Below are 25538 nucleotides of genomic sequence, written 5' to 3' on the forward strand. Positions count from 1 at the left end.
TTGAATGCCCACAAGTGCTAGGTGGATAATATGAGTAAAACTAACTAAATGAGGACTGTGGTAAACTAAGAGTACCTGTCTCATCCAAAAAAAGAAAGCTGTTAGTGTGCTCCAGCCAGCTGTTGCCAGGTAGGAATGCAGACCAAAGGTTGTCAGAACTCCAACATTTTTAAAAAGAAGTCAGAAATCCTGATTTTTATTATAGAAATTCCAAATTTGGCAACTAACTGGGGAAGAAACACACAAAATCCTGTGTGCAGGCCAACAAAACATGTCTATGGGCCAGATCCCACCCCTGGGCAGCAGTCTTGTGATCTTTGTCCTAAAACTTTCAAACTTTTCTATGTTATCATGCTTGAAGGAATGAATGACTGCTCCATTCCCTTATGACATCACTGATCACTGACTTCCCAAATATGGGCCCAACCCTTTTCCTGTTGTGCACCTCCCACTGGTGATTTCAGAGTTTGACCATCCCTTTAAGATGTCAAGTTTTTGTAATGTCCTGAGCCCTGTCTTTGTGATGTCATAAACTATATGAACAGTCTTCCCCTCCATTTTTGAGGGTTGCTTGGCCACAACCCCTATGACATCATGAATTGCTCTAACACCTTGGAATAACAACTTATTCCTCCATATTATTGCAAGCCTTTGCACATCTCTTTGTATCATCCCCCTATGACATCATGTGTTAATCTCATCTCAGGACTGCAACCCAAGATTGCAGTGAGTGGGAAGATACAATTTTTACAGCATCACCAACAAGGATAAGGTTATTTGGGTAAGTTCATGATGTCATAAGAGAATGTCTGCATCAGTAGAGCTTTCAAAAAGAATCACAGCTGGGCATGGTAGTGTGTGCCCTTAGTCCCAGCTACTTGGAAGGCTGAGGCAGGAGGATCCCTTGATCCTAGAAGTTTGAGGCTATAGTGCACAATAATCACATCTGTGAATTGCCATTGTATTCCAACCTGGGCAATATAGTGAGACTCTGTCTCTCAAAAAAAGAAAAAAAAAGTCATAAAAGTTGATTTTTTTTTTTTTTTTTTTTGAGACGGAGTCTCACTCTGTTGCCCAGGCTGGAGTGCAGTGGCGCAATCTTGGCTCACTGCAACTTCTGCCTCCCGGGTTCAAGCAATTCTTCTGCCTCAGGCTCCTGAGTAGCTGGGACTACAGGCACATGCCACCACGCCCGGCTAATTTTTGTATTTTTAGTAGAGACAGGGTTTTACCATGTTGGCCAGGCTGGTCTTGAACTCCTAACCTCGTGATCCACCCGCCTCAGCCTCCCAAAGTGCTGGGATTACAGTCGTGAGCTACCGTGCACGGCGAGTAGTGCTATGTTTTAAAGCATTCCTCCAACTGCTGTGTGAAGAATGGATGCCAAATTGACAGTAGGACAGTAATTTGGAGGCTATTTGCAGTATTCCATTGGGATATGATGATAACTGAGACTGGGTTATTAGAGAGAGGGAGAGGGAGGGGGAGAGAGAGAGAGATTGATTATGTACCTTAGAGGTAGAATCAACAGAAACTGCTGATGCTGATGAAGCAGATATGAGGTATGAAGGAAAACAAAGAATCAGAGATGACTCATAGGGGTTTAGCTTGAGCAACTGAATGGATACCAATTATTAAAATGAGAAGGATAGAGAAAGTGCAGAGCAGGTTGTTTGGGAAGCATATGCTACGACAGAGTTAGGTGTGCCAAAGGTTTATCAGGGGGATAATACCTGTGTAGGAAAAGGGACAGAAGCAGAATTGTGCAGGAGGAGTTTGCAGATAATGATGTAAACCTGACAAAGTCTCTGCCAGCTCAATGGAGGGGTTCCGGAGCAAAAAATGCCGGTTGAAGGGGTTCTGTGTTAGACTAGACCCATGAACTACCACCTTGCTCATTCATTGGCTGGAAACCTGCCCAAGAAGAGTATGACTTAACTACATGCCAAAAAGAGTGTGACTTTGGCTCTAGAGCTGAGGTAGACCCTAAAGCCAGTAACAGCTAGAGACTCTCAGCTAACCACACTCCTACAGCCGGGCAGCAGGTCCTTTCTTGAAAGGGGATCTGAGCAGCACATCTCCCGGTCTCCCACAGTGAACAACAGGCATGAGAAGATCAGCAATTTAATGTTAGACAAAAGAGGGACAGGCTGGGCGCGGCGGCTCACGCTTGTGATCCCAGCGCTTTGGGAGGCCGAGATGGGTGGATCACTTGAGGTCAGGAGTTCAAGACCAGCCTGGCCAACATGGTGAAACCCTGTCTCTACTAAAAATACAAAAATTAGATGGATGTGGTGGCGGATGCCTATAATCCCAGCTACTCGGGAGGCTGAGGCAGGAGAATCGCTTGAACCCGGGAGGCAGAGGTTGCAGTGAGCCAAGATCGTGCCACTGCACTCCAGCTTGGGCGACAGAGTGAGACTCTGTCCCCCCCGGCCCAAAAAAAAGAGGGACTAAGATAGTTAATTAGATCATTAATTCATCAAATATGTATTGACCTCCCACAATAGGCCATCCAAATAAAAATGTAGATAGTTAAAGATAGTGTAAATTTCCTAAGAGAAGTTTGGACTGGAGATATTTGAGAATTTTGCATATACTGTACATGGTACGTATATGGTTTATGGACTGGCTTGCACCACCAAATGAAAGAGGAGATTGTTCTTCACTTGGAGAAGTGTTACTTCTCTAGAGATTGTTTGGAGGCAATTTGGGTTGTCACATTGACTGCAGGGACAAAGGAGACACTACTGGCACTTAGTGAGTAGAATCTAGGAATATAAAACATTGTGCAATGCACGGGAAATCCTGCTCAATGAAGAAATGTCTCACATAAAATACCAATAATGCTTCTGTGAAAAAAGTTTGCTGTGGACAGAGAAGAGGTCCCAGAACCAACCCTGGAACATTCTATCTTTTAGAAGTTGGGTAATGAAGAAGAAGATGGCAAAGAAGCCTGAAAAGGATTATCTAGAAAGGTAGAAAGAAAACCAGAAGAGAGTGGTGTCAGATGCTAAGAGAGGAAAGTGTTTCGAGAGGGGAGTCAGAAGCAAACAGTGCTGCTGGGCAGTTGAGTAAGATGAGGACAGAAAAGTGTCCACTGAAAGGTGACCTTAATAAAAGCAATCTCATTAGCCAGGCATGTGGCAGGCACCTGTAATCCCAGGTACTTGGGAGGGTAAGGCAGGAGAATTGCTTGAACCCAGGAGGTAGAGGTTGCAGTCAGCCACTGCACTCCAGCCCAGATGACAGAGCAAGACTCTGTCTCGAGGGAAAAAAAAAATCTTCCAGGAACAGTGGCTCATGCCTGTAATCCCAACTACTTAGGAGACTGAGGCACTAGAATCACTCGAACCTGGGAGGTAGAGGTTGCAGTGAGCCGAGATTGTGCCACTGCACTCCAACCTGGGTGACAGAGCAAGACTATGTCTCAAACAAAACAAAATAAACAAAAAATTTAATAAATAAAAATAATAGGCCGGGCTCAGTGGCTCACACCTGTAATCCCAGCACTTTGGGAGGCTGAGGCGGGTGTATCACAAGGTCAGGAGTTCAAGATCAGCCTGGCCAAGATGGTGAAACACCGTCTCTACTAAAAATACAAAAATTAGCCAGGAGTGGTGGCGGGTGGCTGTAATCCCAGCTACTTGGGAGGCTGAGGTGGAGAATTGCTTGAACCCGGGAGGTGGAGGTTGCAGTGAGCCGAGATTGTGCCACTGCACTCCAGCCTGGGCGACAGAGCGAGACACCATCTCAAAAAAAAAAAAAAAAGCAACTTCAGTGTGCTGTTGGAGAAAATGGAAGCCAGACTAGTATAAATAAGAAGAAAAGAGAGGTGAGCAACTAGGGGAAGGAACTTTTTCAATGAATTTGAACAATAAGCAGGGAAATACTTTGGAGGGGGATTTGGGGTCAAGGAAGAGATTTTATTTCCAACATTACATTGTATAAAGTATGTAATTACATATAGAAAAGTTGAAAGAATTTTGCAGTAAAATCACTAAATTTTCTACTTGACATTTTACTCGGCTTGCATTATCACATTTCTTTATCCATAAGGAAGGGGATTTTTAAAAGATGGAAGACAGTCCTATAGCATGTTTGTATGCCTAGAATGTGATTCTGTAGCCAGGGGAAGAGTCATCATATAGGAAGGAAAGGCAAGAGCCAAATAAAGGAGTGAAGTCCTTGAGAAGTGAGGGGAATGGAATTCAGAGTAAAGGGACTGCCTTTTGTTGTTACAGAAGGAAAGAAAGAGGACATGGGTACAGAATCATGAGTGTTTGTGGATTTGATATCGGGAAGACATGGCAAACACTGCACTATTGCATAACAGCCAGACCCTCTTCTTCCTCGTGAATAGAACCCAAAATTTGCTGTGGGGGTAGCAGTGTGTCCATACTTAGGAGATTAGTTGTAATTGGTGTAAGCCAGTCATGATGACTGCATTCCTCTTTCTTTGCCAGACACTTTCTTATCATACCTTGTACCGGGAGAATGGTCATATAACCTATTTCTAGTCAATGGAACTTTAAGGCTTGTTTGCTGGAGCTGGTGGGTGGGGGTGGGGTGGTGTATGGGGTGGCTCTGTGACAGTTTTTCCTTTGCTAACAAAAGGAGAGGGAACTTCTTACATAAAAGGTTCTTTTGCTGCCTCCGCACATCCCCCTATCCCCTATCCCATGTGTTTCAATTTCTTTTCTTTTTTTCTTTTTTTTTGAGACAGAGTCAAGTGATTCTCCTGCCTCAGCCTCTCGAGTAGCTAGGATCACAGGCGCCCAACACCATGACCAGCTAATTTTGTATTTTTAGTAGAGACACATTTCACCATGTTGGCCAGGCTGGTCTCGAACTCCTGACCTCAGGTGATCTGCCCAGTTTGGCCTCCCAAAGTGCTGGGATTACAGGTGTGAGACACCGTGCCTGGCCCCGCTCCACTTTCTTTTTTTTTTTCTTATACAGATGGGGTCTCACTTTGTCAGTCCAGAGGGAAGTGGCCAATCATAGCTCACTGTAACCTCGATCTTCCCACCTCAGTTTCCTTAGTAGCTAGGACTACAAGTGCACACCACCACACCCGGCTAATTTCTGCATTTAATTTATTTTTTTGGTAGAGATGGGGGTCTCAATATGCTGTTATGCCCAGCTAATTTTTTTCTTTTTCTTTTTGTAGAGATGGGGACTTGCTATGTTGCTCAGGCTGGTTTCAAACTCTTGGCCTCAAGTGATTTTCCTGCCTTGGCCTCTCAAAACACAGGAATGCAGGTGTAAGCCACCATGCCTAGCCTGTTTCCTATTTCTGAATGTGGTCATGACTCATGATGTCAGGAAGTATGCTAGCTGTCTTTCAACCTGAGGCAATAAGCTTGAAGATGAAAAGTCAGAGCTGAGGAATGCAGAGAGGCTATGATGATATTACTTAGCAGCTGAACACAGGGCAAAAACTGCCTCCTACAGGTGTATTTCTTTTTTTTTTTTTTTTTTTTTGAGACAGAGTCTCGCTCCGTCGTCCAGGCTGGAGTGCAGTGGCACGATTTGGCTCACTGCAAGCTCCGCCTCCCAGGTTCACGCCATTCTCCCGCCTCAGCTTCCCCTGTAGCTGAGACTACAGATGCCCGCCACCATGCCCAGCTAATTTTTCTGTATTTTTAGTAGAGACGAGGTTTCACCGTGTTAGCCAGGATAGTCTCGATCTCCCGACGTCGTGATCCGCCCGCCTCAGCCTCCCAAAGTGCTGGGATTACAGGCATGAGCCACCGCGCCCGGCCAGGTGTATTTCTTTATCATAGAAAAATAAACTCCAATTTATTGAAGTCTTTGTAGCCAGTTTTATGTCACTTTAGCAGAATATAGATACAGAATACAAAGGAAGTATGGTGGCTATTACTTTTTTCCTGTTGAATACCTCTTCCCAGTGTTATTCTAGTCACAGACTCTATTCTCCAGGCTATAGGAGTGAATACCTGACCCAAACAGGACTTAGATTCCTCCTACTGAGAATCTGAAACTTAATTGGGAACACCCAAAGACAGAAGGAACTAACCTAATGACAACTTCCAGAAAGAAGGCCGAAGATCTCCAGCCCCTAGGATTTGTATCCTACTCAAGATCTATCTATGAGTTACTCCATTAGCCTCTCAATAAATCTCCAGCTGGAGTTGGTTTCTGTTGATTTAAACCAGTGGTTCTCAGCCAGGGGAGATTGTACTCTTCAGTGGATATCTGGCAATGTCTGGAGATATTTTTGGTTGACAACTGGCAGTGGGTGTTAGTGGCATCTAGTGAATAGAGACCAGAGATTCTGCTAACAACCTGTAACACACAGAACAATTCCCCACAACAAAGACTTACTCGGCCTCAAATGTCAATAGTGTTGAGAAATCCTGCTTTAAAACAAGAGTTCCTTAACTGATACAAAGAGGTTCTCAACAAAGCTGACTCAGGGTCACCTCTGAAATGAGTGTGAAGGAAGAATGGGAGGTTTGAGGAGCAAGGAAAGGTATGGAATGGTCATTATGGGTGGGGGAGAGAGAAAAGTGGAAAGTTGCTGGGTGGTACTTAGGGTCTGAGATTGATGACCGTGAATTTGGAGACATAAGTCCAGTGATTTTTCTCCTGCAATGTAGCAAGAAGAAAGTATATGTTGGGCTTATCCAAGGTTGGGTTTCTGTCAGGTGAGAGCAGCAGAGGGAAAGAAAGGCAAGGAAGTTGATATTTGTATGGGAGTGATTTTACTGATGAACCAGAGTAATTAAGTTGGATAATGGGGAGGGGGGGGGCAGGAATGATGAGATAATTGATGGGATCAGGTGGATCCAGGAAACAGCCTTATTGGTGCCCCTCAGAGGTTGTCGGAAAACAGAATTTCAGGCTTCCTTGTAGAGCTACTGAGTCAGACTTTGGATTCATTTTATTTTTTGGAGACAGGGTCTCACTCCTGTCACCCAGGCTGGAGTGCAGTGGTACCATTACAGCTCACTGCAGCCTCGCCTTCCCAGGCTCAGGTGATTCTCCCACCTTAGCCTCCCAAGTAGCTGAGACTACAGATGTCTGCCACCATACCTGGCTAATTTTTTGTACTTTCAGTAGAGACGGGTTTTGCCATATTGCTCAGGCTGGTGTCAAACTCCTGGGCTCAAGAGATCCACCTATCTCAGCCTCCCAAAATGCTGGGATTACATGCCTGAGCCACCATGCCCGGTTACATTTTAAAACATTTTGTTTTGTTTTGTTTTGTTTTTTAGAGACAGTGTCTCGCTCGGTCTCTGTCACTCAGGCTGGAGTGCACTGGTGTGATCATAGCTCACTGTAACCTTGAAATTCTGGGCTGAAGCAAGTGATCATCCTGCCTCAGCCTCCCAAGTAGCTGGGAATATGGGGTGTTCAACACCCGACCTCTGGCTAGAATTTATATTTTAATAAGTTCCCGAAGTGACTTATATGCACATTAAAGATTGAGAAGCCATGCATTACAGGATTTGATGAAGGTAAAGAATTTCTGCACTGAGAATACTGAAAATATGATCCTGGGTGAATTATCTAGTCCAGATGTTAGTAATTTTTTTTTTTCTGTAAGGGGCCAAGAGCCATACAGTTTCTGTCACGACTATTTAACTCTGCCATTGTAGTACGAAAACAACCTGAGAAGATAGATAACACATACACAAGATGGACAGATGTTGAAAGTTGCTGTGTTCTAATAAGACTGTCAATAAAAACAAGTAATGGCAAGTAATGGGTTGATTTGACTCAAGGGCCATTGTTTGCTGATCCCTGATCTTGACCTTGATAAAAACAACAACAACAACAACAACAGTCTTAGCTCCCAAGAAAAGTTTACCCTGAGTTTTCTAGTTCTGACTACTTACTATCTCTTGGGAGTAAGTATTCTCCCTCTTCCCTTTTTTTTTTTTGAGATGAAATCTCACTCTGTCACCCAAGCTGGAGTGCAGTGGTGCGATTTCAGCTCACTGCAACTTCTGCCTTTTAGTGATTCTCCTGCCTCAGCCTCCTGAGTGGCTGGGATTACAGGCATATGCCACCACGTCCGGCTAATTTTTGTATTTTTAGTAGAGATGCGGTTTCACCATGTTGGCCAGGCTGGTCTTGAACTCCTGATCTGCCCGCCTCAGACTTCCAAAGTGCTGGGATTACAGGCGTGAGCCACTGCACTCAGCCCTTCTTCCTTTTTCTTAACACAATGAAGAATTTGATTTTGTAACTAATTGGCCAGTTGATGTTCTGCAGGATCCTAAAAGAGGAGGTAAGAAGGGAACTGAAGTCTTAGAAAGCCAGAATGTCCTTGAAACCATTTTTTTCCCCCTAGAAGTACCAAGAGATGAAATATGGGGCAGGGTTCGCGTCAGCTGGTTCTCTGGGGTTGTTTCACTTTTATTTTCTTCTGGCTTCCAGCAAACACATTTTGAGTTTCTCAGCTGAGCCAAAGGAAATCAAGAAATCTCCTGGAATCAAGGAAATCAAGGAATCAATTACTTACACCATGCTGAGCAAGAGACAACATGAAGGCAGAGGTAGCAGTAATCAGACAGGATTTCCAAGGTAACAGGGCAGAAGTAGGGGCAAGGTGGGGAACAGAAATAAAAGCTATTGGACATCTCCTCACTAGGACTTTATTTTTATTATTTATTTATTTATTTATTTTGGGTTTTTTATTTTTTATTTTTGGTGGTTTTTTTGTTTTGTTTTTTGAGATGGAGTCTCGCTCTTGTTGCCCAGGCTGGAGTGTAGTAGGGTGATCTCAGCTCACTGCAACCTCTGCCTCCCAGAGTTCAAGTGATTCTCCTGTCTCACCCTCCTGAATAGCTGGGACTACAGGTGCTCAGCACCATGCCTGGTTAATTTTTGTGTTTTTAGTAGAGACCGGGTTTCACCATGTTGGCCAGGCTGATCTCCAACTCCTGACCTCAGGTGATCTGCCCGCCTCGGCCTCCCAAAGTGCTGGAATTACAGGCGTAAGCCACCGCATCTGGCCACCTTTCTAGCACTTCACATGTATCATTGGAATCCTTAAAGTTAGTTCGGCATTATTATCCCCAGGTTACAGGTGGAGAAACGGAGACCAATATATTATTAGACATTAATAAAGCACTTTGCACCGGGCACCCTCTGCTTTACAAATATAAACTCATTTAATCCTTACCACAACTATATGAAGCTTGAACTATTGTTGCCTGCATTTTACAAGTGGGAAAGCTGTGCTTTGAAGAGCAGGGTTAAGTGACTTGCTGGAGGACATTAGCTAATATGGATGGAGCTGGGTTTTTAATCCAGGTGGACAGGTTTCATTGTTCACGCTCTTAACCACTATACCTCCCAGTTCACTCTTTCCAGACTTGAACAACTACTCTCTAGAAAATGCACCAGGCCTAGAGTTAGGGAACTAACTCAAAACTGGGCACATGTAATAAGCAGTAGAGCCAGGGTTGGGGTCCAATTCTGACGCTAAAGCTTGTGTATTTTCCCTTGTCCAAGGTAGTGACTATGTTCTTAATTAGTATTATAGAACAGTTGGAATACACAAGGTAGTGACTATGGTTTCTGTTGTTGTTGTTGTTATTGCTTTTTGTTTTTTTTTTGAGACAGAATCTCACTCTGTTGTCCAGCCTGGAGTGCAATGGCATGATCTTGGCTCACTGCAACCTCCGTGTCCTGGGTTCAAGCGATTCTCCTGCGTTAGCCTCCTAAGTAGCTGGGTTTACAGACATGCACCACCATGTCCCACTAATTTTTTTGTATTTTTAGTAGAATGGGGTTTCACCATGTTGGTCAGGCTGCTTTCAGACTCCTGACCTCAAGTGATCCACCTGCCTAGGCCTCCCAAAGTGCTGGGATTATAGGTGTGAGCCACCGCGCCTGGCCCATGTTCTTTAGACATCTTTCCCACCAGGAGATTCTCTGTCAGTGCGAAACCTTCAAGTTTTAGTTTTACTTACTGTTATTATCTCACCACATGGGTTCATTTTATTGAGCTGAAAGCTTACAAAAAGTCCACTCGTCCCTGCCCTGCCCATGTTACACTCATTCCTTCCCATGCACACTCTTGAGTATCCACAAGTGCTTCCACATAACTGGTTTCCCCCAACAAAGCACAAAGGGTGGTGCTTCAAAAGCATCCGTTGTTCCTAGCAGCAAGACTTTCAATGCTGGGGTTTTATTTATTCTTTTTCTTTTCTTTCTTTCTTTTTTTTTTCTGAGACAGAGTCTCACTCTGTTGCCCAGGCTGGAGTGTGCAGTGGCATGATCTCGGCTCACTGCAACCTCAGCCTCCCGGGTTCAAACAATTCTCCTGCCTCAGCCTCCCAAGTAGCTGAGACTACAGGCGTGCACTACCACGCCCAGCTAATTTTTTTGTATTTGAAGTAGAGACGGGATTTCACCATGTTGGCCAGGCTGGTCTTGAACTCCTGACCTCAGGTGATCTGCCCGCCTTGGCCTCCCAAAGTGCTGGGATTACAGGCATGAGTCACTGTGCCTGGCCACTTTTTATCTTTGAAAGTGTTTTATTTCAATAGTTTTTGGGGTACAGGTAGGTTTTGGTTACATGGATAAGTTCTTCAGTGGTCATTTCTGAGATTTTAGTGCACCCGGTCCCCCAGCAGTATACACTGTACCCAATATGTAGTCTTTTATTCCTCACCCTTCTCCCAACCTTACCTTCTGAGTCCCCAAAGTCTATTATATAATTCTACCTTTGTGTCCTCACAGCTTAGCTCCCACTTATAAGTGAGAACATATGATAATTGGTTTTCCATTCCTGAGTTACTTTACTTGGAATAATGGCCTCCAGCTCCATCCAAGTTGGTGCAAAATACATTATTTTGTTCCTTTTTATGAATCAGTAGTGTTCCATAGTGTACATATAACACATTTTCTTTGTGTACTTGTTGGTTGCTGGGCACTTAGGTTCGTTCCATGTCTTTGCACTTGAGAATTGTGCTGCTATAAACATGCATGTGCAAGTATCTTTTTCATATGATGATTTCTTTCCCTTCGGGTAGATACCCAATAGAGGGATTGCTGAATTGAATGGTAGTTCTACTTTCAGTTATTTAAGGAATCTCCATACTGTTTTCCATAGAGGTTGTACTAATTTACATTCCCAAGAGCAGTGTAAAAGTGTTCCCTTTTCACCACATCCATGCCAACATCTATTGTTTTTTGACTTTTTTTTTTTTTTTTTTGAGGCAGGATCTCACTCGGTCACCCAGGCTGGAGTGCAGTGGCGTGATCTCAGCTCACTGCAACCTCCGCCACTCGGGTTCAAGCAATTCTCCTACCACAACCTCCCCAGTAGCTGGGAGTACAGGCATCCACCACCACACCCGGCTAATTTTTGTACTTTTAGTAGAGATAGGGTTTCACCATATTGGCCAGGCTGGTCTTGACCTCCTGGCCTCAAGTGATGACCAGCCTCAGCCTTCAAAGTACTGGGATTACAGGTGTGAGCCATCGTGGCTGGCCATTTTTCTTTATTCTATTCCAGTGGTCTGTGTTCCTGTTTTTATGTCAGTGCCATGATGTTTTGGTAACTATAGCCTTTTTTTTTTTTTTGAAACGAAGTCTCGCTCTTGTCCCCCAGGCTAGAGTGCAATGGCATGATCTCGACTCACTGCAACCTCCGCCTCCTGGGTTCAAGCGATTCTCCTGCGTTAGCCTCCTGAGTAGCTGGGATTACAGGCGCCTGCCACCACACCTGGCTAATTTTTGTATTTTTAGTAGAGACGGGGTTTCACCATGTTGGCCAGGCTGGTCTCGAACTCCTGACCTCAGGTGATCCACCCGCCTTGGCCTCCCAAAGTGCTGGGATTACAGGCGTGAGCCACCATGCCCGGCAGCAACTGTAGTCTTGTAGTATAGTTTGAAGTTGGGTAAGGTGATGCCTCCAGATTTGTTCTTTTTGCTTAGTCTTGCTTTGGCTATGCGGCTCTTTTCTTGTTCCATATGAATTTTAAGATTTTTTTCTCCAGTTCTGTGAAGAATGATGATTGTATTTTGATGGGAATTGTATGGAATCTGCAGATAGCTTTTGGCAGTGTTGTGGGATGTGTTTCCATTTGTTCCAGAAGGGAGTATAACTGCCTCTGCTGCACACGAGTTCACAAAGGCAGTGGGGAGTAGCAGGCAGCAGTAAGCCTCACCCAGCTCCCATGCAGTTGGCAAGGCTGGTCTTGCTCCATCAGTGCCCTGTTAACAGCACTGAGTTTAGATCCAGGCAGTCTGTGCACACTGTGACCTGAAACCACAGCTTTCAGGTCATGCCCTTCCCTTTCTGCTGGTAAGCTGAACACCCAGCATGTATGCTTGTGTCTCCTGCACACTTCTCGCTTGCCCACTGGTTTCTGCTCAAGGGAGTTCATCCCCACTCCAGATTATATCATAAAATTCAGTTGGGAGCTTCTTTCACCCTGGGACCCCTCCCTGAGTTTGTTGGCTGACTTCCCTGAGGGCCCCTGTAAGATACAGTCAGGAATGGCTTCCCTCCATTTACAATAGAGACTGGGAATGCCTACAAGGCACTTCCCACTACTGCTTCTACGTTTATTTATTTCACGCCACTCCCTAAATCCATTCCGGCTCTGGGGAGGGTTAAAGCCTTCTCCTGTGGACTAGATGTTCAGATTCCCTGGTAGGAATGTGTGCTTGGAGGAAGACTCTCCCCCTCTCACACTCTGGGAACTTACAGTTTTTCACCTGTCTCACAGAGTACGCTGCAGCCTGCTGCATCTTTCAAAGGGTCTGTGGATTCTTTCCCAGCTAATTTATAAAAAGCTCTTTTTGTAGAGACAGGCGTAGGCCAGGTGCAGTGACTCATGCCTGTAATCCCAGCATTTTGGGAGGCTGAGGTGGGAGGATTGCTTGATGCCAGGAGTTCAAGACTAGCTGGGCAACATAGTGAGACCCTATCTCTAAAAGAAAAGCGGGGAAAAGAGGGTTTTAGTTGACTGAAACCAGGACAAACATAAAGAAGGTCTCCCATTCAATTTATCTGGTTCTAAAAGCAGCTTTTTCCAATTGTGCACACGAATGAACTGTTTTAGGCAAGACAGGGTCTTGCTATACTGCCCAGGCTGAAACACAGTGGCTCTTCACAGGCGTGATCCCACTACTGATCAGGAAAGGAGTTTTTGACCTGCTCTGTTTCCAACCTGGACCAGTTCATGCCTCCTTAGGCAACCTGGTGGTACTGAGATGGGAGGCAGAACTCAACTCTGGAGGCAGGGCTTGGTCAACAGACCAAATTGAGAACTAGCTGAAACAGGTTTGGAACAGAAGCACCTCCCCATAAGACACGCCCACCACTGTGCCATGTCAGTTTACCATTGCCATGACAACACCCTGAAGTTATGGCCCCTTTCTGTGGCAATGACCTGACAACTTGGAGGATGCCACCCTCATTCTAGAAATTTCTGCATAAACTGCCCATTAATTTGCATATACTTAAAAGTGGGTATAGGGCCAGACACAGTGGCTCATGCCTAGAATCCCAGCACTTTAGGAGGCCGAAGTGGGTGGACTGCTTGAGGTCAGGAGTTCGAGACCAGCCTGACCAACATGGTGAAATCCCGTCTCTACTAAAAATACAAAAATTAGCCAGGAGTGGTGGCGGGTGCCTGTAATCCCAGCTACTCAGGAGGCTGAAGCAGAAGAATCACTTGAACCCAGGAGGTGGAGACTGTAGTGAGCTGAGACTATACCACTGCACTCCAGCCTGGGTGACAAAGTGAGACTCTGTCTCAAAATAAATAAATAAAAACAAAAATAAAATAAAATCAGTATAAACAGGAATGCAGAACTGCCTCTGACTTGCTGCTCTGGGCACACTGCCTACAGGGTAGCCCTGCTCTGCAAGGAGCAGTAGCTCTGCTGCTGCCGGGTACTGCGGCTTCAATAAAAGTTGCTGTTTAACACCACCAGCTCACTCTTGAATTCTTTACTGGGTGAAGCCAAGAATCCTCAATTTTGGCGCTTTCCTGTGCTGCATCAGTCTCCTGCTCCTAGGAGTTCACCCTTTTTTGTTTGTTCGTTTTGAGGCGGAGTTTCGCTCTTGTCGCCCAGGCTGGAGGGTCCTCTTCTCCTGAACCTCAAAAAGGAGCTTAACCTTGAGGTACTGATCTATGTATGTGGATGAGAAGTGTTAGTAAAGATAATTGAGGCCAGGTGTGGTGGTTCACGCTTCTAATCTTTGAGAGGCTGAGGAAGGCAGAGCGCTTGAGTCCAGGACTTCGAGACCAGCCTGGATAACATGGCAAAAATCCGTCTCTACAAAAAAATGCCAAAAAATTAGCCAGGCGTGGTGGTGTGTGCTTGTAGTCCCAGCTACTTGGGAGGCTGAGGTGGGAGGATTGCTTGAGCCTGCGAGGTTGAGGCTGCAGTGAGCTGAGATTGCGCCACTGCACTTCAGCCTGGGCAACAGAAGGAGACTCTATCTCTAAATAAATAAATAAATACGATTGGGTTGAAATCTAGAGACCTAAGTTATAGTCCCAGCTCAGCCACTAATCTGAGAATGGTTAACATTTATTTAAAATTTACTATGCGCCAGTCACTTTTTAAATTAATTTGCTATGCTGAAAGTAGGGGGGTACTATTATTATGTTCATTTTACAGACAAGGACATGGAGGCAGAGAGCACTTAAATAACTGACAAATTATACAGTTAGGGGCACACAGAGTCCAGTTGTGCAACAGAGGCAGTCTGGCTGGTAGTACTTCCTGATAACAGAAGCTTTCATTGCTAACACACTATGTGGCAGATTCTGTACTGTGTGTTTTTGTTTGTTTGTTTTCTTGAGACAGGGTCTCACTCTGTGGCACAATGATCATGGTTCACTGCAGCCTCGGCCTTCTGAGCTCAAGTGATCCTCCCGCCTCCGCCTCCGCCTCCTGAGTAGCTGGGACTACAGATGTGCGACACAGCACCTGGCAAATTTTTAAGTATTTTCTTCAGACTGAAACATCATTGTGTTAAAGATAAAAAAGAAAAAAATATTCTTGTGGAGATAGGATCTCACTGTTGTCCAGATTGGTCTCAAATGTTTGAGCTCAAGCCATCCTCCTGCCTTGGCCTCCCAAAGTGCTGGCATTACAGGGTGAGTCACCATGCCTAGTCTGTACTGTTTTCCTGGCAATGTTATCTCATTCAATCTTCGTGAATAACCCTAAGGTAGATATGATACCAATTTTTCAGGTGAAAAAAACTAATCGGCAGAATGAAACTTCGTAAACAGCCTGTGGCTCCAAAAGCTTCTGGAAGGCTCAAGCTACCCATGTGCATCTTTGATCCTCAGTTTCCCCATCTTTAAAATGAGGGGTTTGGAATAGATGTCTGTTCTCTGGGGCAGGATGCAGAGGAAAGAGCTGTCTGCGAATGGGCGAGAGAGAAGGTGGGTAAATACAGTTAAACCACAGTGACCGAGGGCCCAGCACAACGGGGGTGGGTGCGGTTACAAATGCCGTTAAGATTCCCGCCAAGGCGGAGGACGGGGGTGTCAGAGCCGAGCGAGGCCTGTGGGCGAGAATAGGCCTGACAGCCATTCTCCGACCTGCGTGGGCGCTGCAGGCGCAGGCCAGAGGCCAAGGGAGAGGCGATCCCTGGGGATCTGCCCGGGTCTCAGGACGGCACCTCACCCGCCCAAGTCCTGCTCCACAGGCTTCTCCGGGTAAGCTAGGGAAGGAAGAGGCGCGGCCTCCCGAGCCCTCATCTCAGAGCGCCACGTCCCTCCTGGCTCAGCCTCCCCCCAGGCTCCATAGCTTCGGCGCTCCCCACCGCCCGCCTCCAGGCTCCCCGGCGCGGCCTTGTCCCTGCTCCCGCCAATCGGCGTCGTCAGCAATCGCGAACCGGACCAATCAGCGGCCGCAGGGTGTGGGAACTGTCGCCATGGCAGCCAGGAGGCGGGCGCGCGCGGCGGGAGGAGGGGCAGAGCGGAGCGGTGGGCCGGGGGCTGGAGGACAGGTTAGTGCGCTGGACGCAAGCACCAGGCGCAGCCTCGCTCGCCGAGACCCGGCCAGGTAAGGCCGGTGGCCGCGCGGTAGGTGCGGAGCAGCGCGGCGGGAGATTGGGGGTGGGGGGGTCCGGAGATAAGGCTCAGGTCTTCGCCTGCCTTGCCAGAGCAGAGAGGATGGTGGGGGCCGTGCAGTGGGCGGGGCACCGGCGGGGAGGGGGCTCCCAGCGTGAGCCGGAGGCGCTGGGTTCCCTCTGCTCCACTCGCAGCTGGGCACCCGAGCTTTCTTCGGGGTCGAGGAGGGTGGCTGGCTCTTGGCGGGGAGCAGGAGAGGGTAGGTGCCAAACCGAGACCCTGGCGGGGTCCCTTCGGGTTTGGGCAGGTCGATGGGCAAGGGGGTGCCCACTAGTGAGGAGGGACACCCACCAATTCCAGGCGATGCTCCCCTGTGCCGCTCAGCAAAGCTAGGCCCGGGGATCCTGCTCTTCTCCGGTCTGGTTAAGCCGGCAACCTCTGACACTTAGGAGAAAGTTAGTGTAAGTCGTGATATCCTTTTCACTTAAGTGACAAATTAGGTACGAGATGAACCCTTTTGGTTTTAGGAGATGAGAAACAGTACTTCCTTGTTGCACCTGCTAAGTGGTAACTCAGTGAGCAAATATGGTTATTGTGGTTGGTGTTTGCAACGGTCTTAGATGACAGTTATTTTACAGTATCAAATGGCTGGGAGAGGGAGGGAAAGAAGGAGAGAGAGAGAGAGAGAGAATATGAGGGAATGAGAATGAACGGGAACCATTATGATTTTTGAGAGACAGAACCTCTTGAAATTCTATGTCCGCTAAACTTCTAAATTGAATAATGTACATTTTATGCAATTGAATAAGCTAGTGCTACCATCTAAGCCTGCTACTAAGGCTCTGTTAAATCCGTGGACGAATATGAACACTAAAAGATATTACCTTGGTTTAAAAATAGGGGAGGTTAAATGCAAATATTTCTGATAGTGAATTTTGTTTGAGGGAGATTGTGGACTTTCCCTATGGGAAAGTTAAAGAATTGATGAGATAGATGCTTCAAGGAATGTTCTTGTTTTTTGAAACTTGAATAAGTTCAACAAATGTTGAACAAATATTTCAACAAATCTTCCTCAGCTAATAGGGTCAAAAATTAAAATTCTGGAAATTTAGAATTAGAAATGAAATCTCAAATAATGTCACTCTCATAATTAGGATGAACATGGAAACTTCTATTTCTCATCGTGGTCTTCAAGCTCTCCATGATCTCATCTACCTTTGTAGTAGGGGGTCAAATTTTTTTTTTTAACTAGACAATTTTAGAAATTTAAAGGAGTCAAAAATTTATTTCTGTCTCCGTGTGTTTACTTATGCTCTTCTCTGTCTATCCAAATTTTACCCATCTTTTTTTTTTTTTTTTTTTGAGATGGAGTCTCACTCTGTCGCCCAGGTTGGAGTGCAATGGCCCGATCTCGGCTCACTGCAGCCTCCGCCTCCCGGGTTCAAGGGATTCTCCTACCTCAGCCCAACGAGTAGCTGGGATTACAGGGACCCACCACCACAGCCAGCTAATTTTTTGTATTTTTATTAGAGACGGGGTTTCACCATGTTGGCCAGGCTGGTCTCGAACTCCTGACCTCAGGTGATCCACCTGCCTTGGCCTCCCAAAGTGCTGAGATTACAGGTGTGAGCCACCGTGCCTGGACGACCCATGTTCTAAGAGTCGAATCTGTCTATGTTGTGTTTACCTTTCTTTGCTCTCCCAAGGTACATATTGTTCATATCACGTATTTTGTATATATTCTTTCAGCATGCTTTTTGCCAAGTTGGTTTGTGCTCTGTGAATAACAGTTGAGATAAAATGCACAATTAAGACAATTAAGGTACTTTTCAAGACACAACTAATTATGGGCACTAATATCAATAACATCAATTCAGATGTCTTTTTTGTTTTGGGATATGTTATTAATCTCTGAACACATACTAAACTAATTTTGCATTACTTAGAATAATATTTAAATTGCATTCCACTTTCTAAGGACCCTTTTGAAGGCTGGGGTCTACAAAATACCCTTTTGAGTACTGGGTAGCTGGCAGAATCAAGTGCAGGATTTAAAAATGTATTGAAAATAATCCTTTAGGCCGGGCATGGTGGCTAATGCCTGTAATCCCAGCACTTTGGGAGGCTGAGGCGGGTGGATCACTTGACTCCAGGAGTTCAAGACCAGCCTGGCCAACATGGTGAAACCCCGTCTCTACTAAAAATACAAAAATTAGCCAGACGTGGTGGCGGGCATCTGTAATCTCAACTACTCAGGAGGCTGAAGCAGGGGAATCGCTTGAACCTGGGAGGCGGAGGTTGCAGTGAGCCGAGATCGCGCTATTGCGCACTCCAGCCTGGGCAACTAGAGTGAAACTACGTCTCAAAAACAAAACAAAAAACAGGCTACTAACAATTTCAAATAATTTATTCAAGGAAAAACTTCAATCACTTTCATTATTTTCAATCAAAAAATTTTTTTACAACCATGATGTGGTGAAAAGTATACTTAGTTAGAATTTCATGGCCAGATTCCAGTACGGGCTCTGCCAAACGAACTTGGCCAAGTCAGTTAACTTCCTTCTGTATTTATAACCTTTTATAAAAGTAGGGCTGAATTAGATTACAGTAGTCCTCCTTTATCCTAGAGGGATATGTTCCAAGGGTCCCAATGGATGCCTGAAACTACAGGTAGTACCAACCCTTATATACGCAATGTTTTTTGCTATACATACATAATAATAAAATGAATAAATAACAGTAATACACTGAAATGAAAGTTATATGAATGTGATCTTTCAAAATATCTTGCTTTACCTCAGGTAATTGAAACTGCAGAAAGTGAAATCGCAGATTAGGGAGGACTACTGTACCTCCAAGATTATTTCTGATCTTAGAATTCTCTGATTCTAAAATCCTAAAGCAGCCTAATAGAAGTTCAGATAGTAGTTACTTGATTTTATTTTTGGCAGAGCATTTTTTTTTTTTTTTTTTTGAGACAGGGCCTCGCTCTGTTGCCCAGGCTGACTGGAGTACAGTGGTGTGATCATGGCTCACTGCAGCCTGGAACTGCCAGGCTCAAGTGATCCTCCTACCTCAGCCTCCTGAGTAGCTAGGACTAAAGGAGCATGCCACCACACCCTGCTAATTTTTAAGTATTTTTGTGTAGAGAAGAGGCCTCGCCATGTTGTCCAGGCTGGTCTCAAACTTCTAGGCTCAAGCGATCTGCCTGTCTTGGCCTCCCAAAGTGCTGGGATTACAGGCATGAGCCACTACACCTGGCCTTGGCAGAGTTTTTTTTGGCAGTGTATTTTAATTATCTGAAGTACAGTATATGTAAATAATAAAGAGATTATAATTTTAATAATATGTTTATTGAGTGATACAGATCTGTTTTTCGTAAGCCTATAATCTAGGATACTCCAATCCGTTGTTAAGACTGGAAAAAAAGGAGATATAATAGTTTCATTGATGAGTGTCCTTTTCTACAGATGTAGACAACAGAGGCTCTAAGATCTATACTAATGTGTTGATCAGGGAAAAGCTGGAGTCCAACTCAGCTGGTCATACACTTGATATTTTATTTGAACCTCACTTTCCTGTTGACTTTCATTTTCAAAGGGAAAATGGAGGTGAGCACCAGGTTATCTGTGGCCTTTGAAACTGGTGCCATGGAGAAACTCAAAAGCCGTTTATTTTTCTTCACCCTACCCTGTTTCATCATTAGATTTGTGACATTGATAGTAAGAAGAAGCAATCCACGTTTCCTAGCTCAAGGCAGTGTCTTAGAGAAGGAAACCTGAGTCTCTTGCTACAGTTCTGATTTAAGGTTGGAAGGAAGAGATTACGTTGGATGCATTGCTTTCATTGGTCTATGATTGCATCAGGACTTTGGTTCTGGCAATGTTCAGAGAAGAGCTCTAATGTGGCCTTTCAAAAATGACTGTAAGACCGGGCATGATGGCTCAGGCCTGTAATCCTTGGACTTTGGGAGGCTAAGGTGAGCAGATCACTTGAGCTCACAGGTTTGAGACCAGCCTGGGCAACATGGTGAAATCCCATCTCTACGAAAAATATTAAAAACTAGCTGGGCATGGTGGTGCGTGCCTGTAGTCCCAGCTACTCTGGAGGCTGAGGCGGAAGGATGGCTTGAGCCTGGGAGGTGGAGGTTTTGATGAGCTGAAATAGCGCCAATGTACTCCAGCCTGGGTGGTAGAGTCAGACCCTGTCTCAAAAAACAAAAACGAAAACAAAAACGACTTTTAAAGTTGTATGTCAAACTGGTCTTGCTTGCTTTTTGTGTCGTTAATTTTTATTTATTTATTTATTTATTTATTTTAGACAGGGTCTTTCTCTGTCATCCAGGCTGGAGTACAGTGGTATGCATGGCTCGACCTCGTGGGCTCAAGCAATCCTCCCATCTCAGCTTCCTGAGTAGCTGGGACTACAGGTGCACACCACTACACCCAGCTAATTTTCTGATTTTTTTTTGTAGAGGCGGGGTTTCACCATGTTGCCCAGGCTTGTTTTGAACTCCTGGGCTCAAGTGATCCACCCGCCTCAGCCTTTCAAAATGCTGGGATTATAGGTGTGAGCCACCATGCCCAACCTGGTCTTGCTTTTTAAGTTCTACCACTTTGGGTGTTTACAGAACAGATTTTCATATTTCTTTATGTTTCCTTTTCAAGACAAGAAGGGCATTAATATTTATTGAGCAATTACCATTGTCATGCACTGTGCTGGTTACTTTGTATTCATTCTTATTTTCCTCGCATCAACAAACCTGTGAAGAGGTATGAGCTCAGTTTTCTAGGTAGGAAAATCAAGACTCAGAGGCAAGTAGCTTGCGAGTAAATGGGGGAAGTTAGGATTTAATCTCCTGTTTGTGTGTTTATTTTTTACCATGTTGTGTCAATAAAAGTCATATAACTTTCCAAAATACAACATGCATGTGATTACTCTCCTGCATAGATTATTTTATGTTAAATATACCATATATAAAACAAGAAATACATGTCTCCTTAAAATTTGAAAGTATTTTATTTGCTTTTTTTTTTTAACAGACTACTTAGAAATAACTGCTTATGTTTACTAATGAGTTTGCACATGAGCTGATTTGTGTTTTACATGTTATTTGGTGGGGTTTCAAAAAAGAATTTGAAATATTTCATCTTATTACTGATCTCTGTGACAAACTAGGAACAAAGTTAATTTTTTTAAATTGGTGGTAAGAGTAAAGAAAAATTCCAGTTAAGGATTTAACAGGAAAAGTTGCCCTATATCTTGAAGTCTCATTGCTGAAAAAAATAAGCTTTTAATCTGAATTCCTCCTAGTTATTCAAGAGTGGAGGAATACAGGAAAATTTGGGCATAATAAATCTATATCTATATCTATCTATCTATATCTCTATCTCTATCTATCTATCTATCTATCTATCTATCTATCTATCTATCTATTTTTTTTTTCCCCAAGACAGAGTCTCGCTCTGTCACCCAGGCTGGAGTGCAGTGGCATCATTTCAGTTCACTGCAACCTCCGCTTCCCAGGTTTAAGCGATTCTTGTGCCTAAGCCTCTTGAATAGCTGGAACTACAGGCACCTGCCACTATGCCCGGCTAATTTTTGTATTTGTTTAGTAGAGATGGGGTTTCACCACATTGGGCAGGCTGATCTTGAACTCCTGACCTCAGGTGATCTCTCCACCTCGGCCTCCCAAAGTGCTGGGATTACAAGCAGGAGCCACTGTGCCCGGCCAACATCTTTGTTTATTCCGGTTTTTGATTCTGTTTATTTCATGTATCTTTCTCCCCTCCTTAATGGAATATGATATAATTTAGTCTCCTTCCACATCATAAAAATTTGGCACTTTTCACATTATGTGACAAATGCATACACTATCATGTACCATTACCACTGTAAAAAGTCTAAATTTTGTGATTTTGTGTCTTTTATTTATTTATTTTTATTTTTTTTTACATTTAGAACGTGTTACGTGTCAGTTTTTAGTGAAAAAACATTGAGCTAGGAGCCAAGACCCATCTCTTCACTATTTTGGTATTGTGCAAGTCATCTTACCTCTCTGGATCTCAGTTGTCTCATCTGTAAAAAGGAGATAAAAATTATTTACCTGCCTGAACGTAAGTACTCAATAATTGCATTTGGTTGCAAAGAAACATGACTATCACTACCACCACCACCAAAATACAAAAAAGGAAAAACCAAAAACGAACTCACAGATGGCTTAAACATGCAATATTTATTTTTTATATAAAATAATAATTGAAATAGCACTCTAGGATGGGTATAGTGGCTTTATAAAGTCATCAGAGACTTAAGCTTCTTTCAGTTCTTTTATCAGTGATCCCTAAGACATTCTTGTAGTACTGGTTCTTGTAAGTCCAAGATAGCTGCCAGAGCTCTAACCATCACTGTCATGTTCCAGGCAGCAAAGCATAGGCGAAGAAAGATGCATCCTCTTCCTTTAAGGAGAATTCCTGAACCAAGGCTGAGGCTATAAGAAAGCAGGGAAATGTAGCTGAATGCATGGCTGCCCTCTATAAAATTGGGCTTTTGTTACTGAGAAGGAAGGAAAGATTTGGATATTGGCAAGCAAATAGAAGTGTCTGCCATGATATGAATCTTTCTATCTTTCAGCTCTGAAATCTGTAAGCTATGATAACCACTCATAGAAGCTTCTATAATTTGCCATGGCAGAGATATAAGTCTGACTATTAACTACAGAAGGAAATAATCTTCATGTAATAAATTGTGTTTCTGTTTTTACTTTTTGCCCTTAATTCATTATAGAAGCTTTTCTGTCTTATTTGTGGATTTGTTCTGGTTATTTTTTAAAATTACCCATAAATGCTCAATAGATGTTTGTTGTACATTTTATGGTTGTGTTAAAAAGAGCTAACATTTATTGAGCTACTTGCTGTAAGCAAGGCACTAAAATGACAGAGAAAAGTTATCCCAAGGGTATCACATAACTAATCATCAGGAAGTAAATTTATATTGAAAGTAAATATAATTCATCTCAAGATACATTTCACTATGGTCACATGAGGAACACTTGCCTTCCTTGCTAGCTAAAAGTAGTTTGTTCTTTTTCTTTCCTTTCTTCTTTTTTTAACCACTTAACTGTTAGTTGTCTTGAAATTTTCTCTTACTACTAGTTCTTGCTTAACTTATTTAGCCACACCAATATTTTATTTCCTTCCAGACTTTTCTTTTATTTTTTTTGTTGAGACGGAGTCTCACTCTTTCACCCACGCTGGAGTGCAATGGCTTAGTGCAACCTCCGCCTCCTATGTTCAAGCAATTCTCCTGCCTCAGCCTTCTCAGTAGCTGGGACTACAGGCATCCACCACCACACCCAACTAATTTTTGTATTTTTGGTAGAGATGGGGTCTCACCATGTTGGCCAGGGTGGTCTTGAACTCCTGACCTCAGGTGATCTGCCTGCCTCAGCCCCCTACAGTGCTGGGATTACAGGAGTGAGCCACCGTGCCCAGCCCCTTCCAGACTTTTCTTTGTGAATATTATATAAATATACCCTATACTTGTCATGCAAAATGGTTCAATTGTCATTATTTCTATTTCAAAAGTAAACTGAAATAAATAGCTTTGAGAAAAAGAAATTCAGGGAATGGAAATTGGAGTGAGAAAGATTCTAAAGATTCAGTCAATCTTTTAGAGTTTTCAGAAGGGAGACAGTAAGTTAAGATTTTATTTCTACACAGTATATTTGTATTTTTGAAAGTTTTTACATTTTTTGGTTGTATTAGATAGGCACAAAGTACAGTAGTTCTTTTGCTGCTAGTACTGCAGTTTCCTTTTTTCTGATCTAGACTTGTTGACCTCAAACAAAATAATCAGGAGACTTGTGACCATAAAAACAACTCAGTTTTGTTTTTAAGAGACATTTAACGTTATAAATCACCTGACTGAGAATGTCTGTTTGGTGAATACCATTTTCATGACTTTTAATTTTTTTTAATTAACAGAAAAGTATCATGCTATGCATTGTTTTGTAAGCAGCATTTTAAAAATTGCAATTGTATTTAATAGCTTACCTTCCTCACTAGATTGAAGCCCTGTGAGGGTAAGGACTATGTCGATCTCGCTTACCTTTGTCTTCTAGCATAGTATCTGGTACCATAGTCATTACTTAATACATAAATATTAGTTTAGTTTTGTTTTTAGAAACAAAGTCTCAATACATACATACATACATACATACTTATAATAGGTTAAAGGAAACATGCTTCAATTCAGCCATTAATTGAAAAGGAAGAGGGGCAAAAGAAGAGGGTTGAGGAAGATGGAAAAAGATACATAAAAGAGGCTGGGCGCGGTGGCTCATGCCTATAATCCCAGCACTTTGGGAGGCCAAGGCGGGCGGATCACAAGGTCAGGAGATCAAGACCATCCTGGCTAACATGGTGAAACCCCGTCTCTACTAAAAACATACAAAAAAATTAGCCGGGCGTGGCTGGGTGAGGTGGCTCACGCCTATAATCCCAGCACTTTGGGAGGCCGAGGCGGGCGGATCACGAGGTCAAGAGATCAAGACCAGCCTGGACAACATGGTGAAACCCCATCTTTACTAAAAAAAACACAAAAAATTAGCCAGGCATGGTGGCATGCGCCTGTAGTCCCAGCTACTTAGGAGGCTGAGGCAGGAGAATTGCTTAAACCCAGGAGGCGGAGGTTGCAGTGAGCTGAGATTGCACTACTGCACTCCAGCCTGCGCAACAGAGCGAGACACTGTCTCAAAAAAAAAAAAAAAAAAAAAATTAGCTGGGCGTGGTGGCAGGCGCCTGTAGTCCCAGCTACTCAGGAGGCTGAGGCAGGAGAATGGTGTGAACCCGGGAGGCGGAGTTTGCAGTGAGCCAAGATCGCGCCACTGCACTCCAGCCTGAGTGACAGAGTGAGACTCCGTCTCAAAAAAAAAAAAAAAAAAAAAAGAAAAAAAAAGATATATAAAGGAGGAACAGAGACTACTTCCAAGGAAAGAGAAAATTTTCAGTTTTCTGTACTTTTCACCCCGGTTATCTATGGTAATTTTTTTTAACCACTTCCAGGATATCTTGCCCAACAATCAAAACAGGAAACCATCACACATACATGCGCGCACGTGTGCGTACACACACACACACACACACACACAAAACAAGCAAACTTAATCTGTATAACTACGGGTATAAATCAGTAGCTAAGAAATCTGCCTCTGTGTATGAATGGAAATTTTATTTTTTGAGACATGTTCTCACTCTGTCACCCTGGCTAGAGTGCTGTGGCGTGACCATGGCTCACTGCAGCCTCAACCTGCTGGGCTCAGGTGATCCTCCCACCTCATCCCCCACCAAGTAGCTGGGACTACAGGCATGTGCCACCATGCCCAACTAATTTTTGTATTTTTTGTAGAGACAGAGGTTTCACCATATTGCTCAGGCTGGTCTTGAACTCCTGGGCTCAAGGAATCCACCCTCCTTGTCCTCACAAAGTGCTGGGATTATA

The 25538-nt window shown here is 44.0% G+C and overlaps 1 protein-coding gene across 50 annotated transcripts in view; it reads left to right on the forward strand.

The window, feature by feature from the left end:
- The first annotated feature begins 481 nt into the window (after window positions 1-481).
- NUCB2 (nucleobindin 2) overlaps window positions 482-25538 on the forward strand; it is a 70199-nt gene continuing 45142 nt past the window's right edge. For 3 of the 50 annotated variants that reach the window (XM_054661251.2, XM_054661258.2, XM_054661245.2), the window contains exons 1-5: window positions 566-781; window positions 8413-8559; window positions 14818-15110; window positions 15209-15404; window positions 21999-22153. The gene's annotated coding sequence lies outside the window, so the exon portion shown is untranslated. The other 47 variants (XM_054661250.2, XM_063783875.1, XM_063783869.1 and 44 more) reach the window with 36 other exon arrangements.

This window comes from Pan troglodytes, chromosome 9 (assembly GCF_028858775.2).
Source record: "Pan troglodytes isolate AG18354 chromosome 9, NHGRI_mPanTro3-v2.0_pri, whole genome shotgun sequence".
Taxonomy (NCBI): Eukaryota; Metazoa; Chordata; class Mammalia; order Primates; family Hominidae; genus Pan; species Pan troglodytes.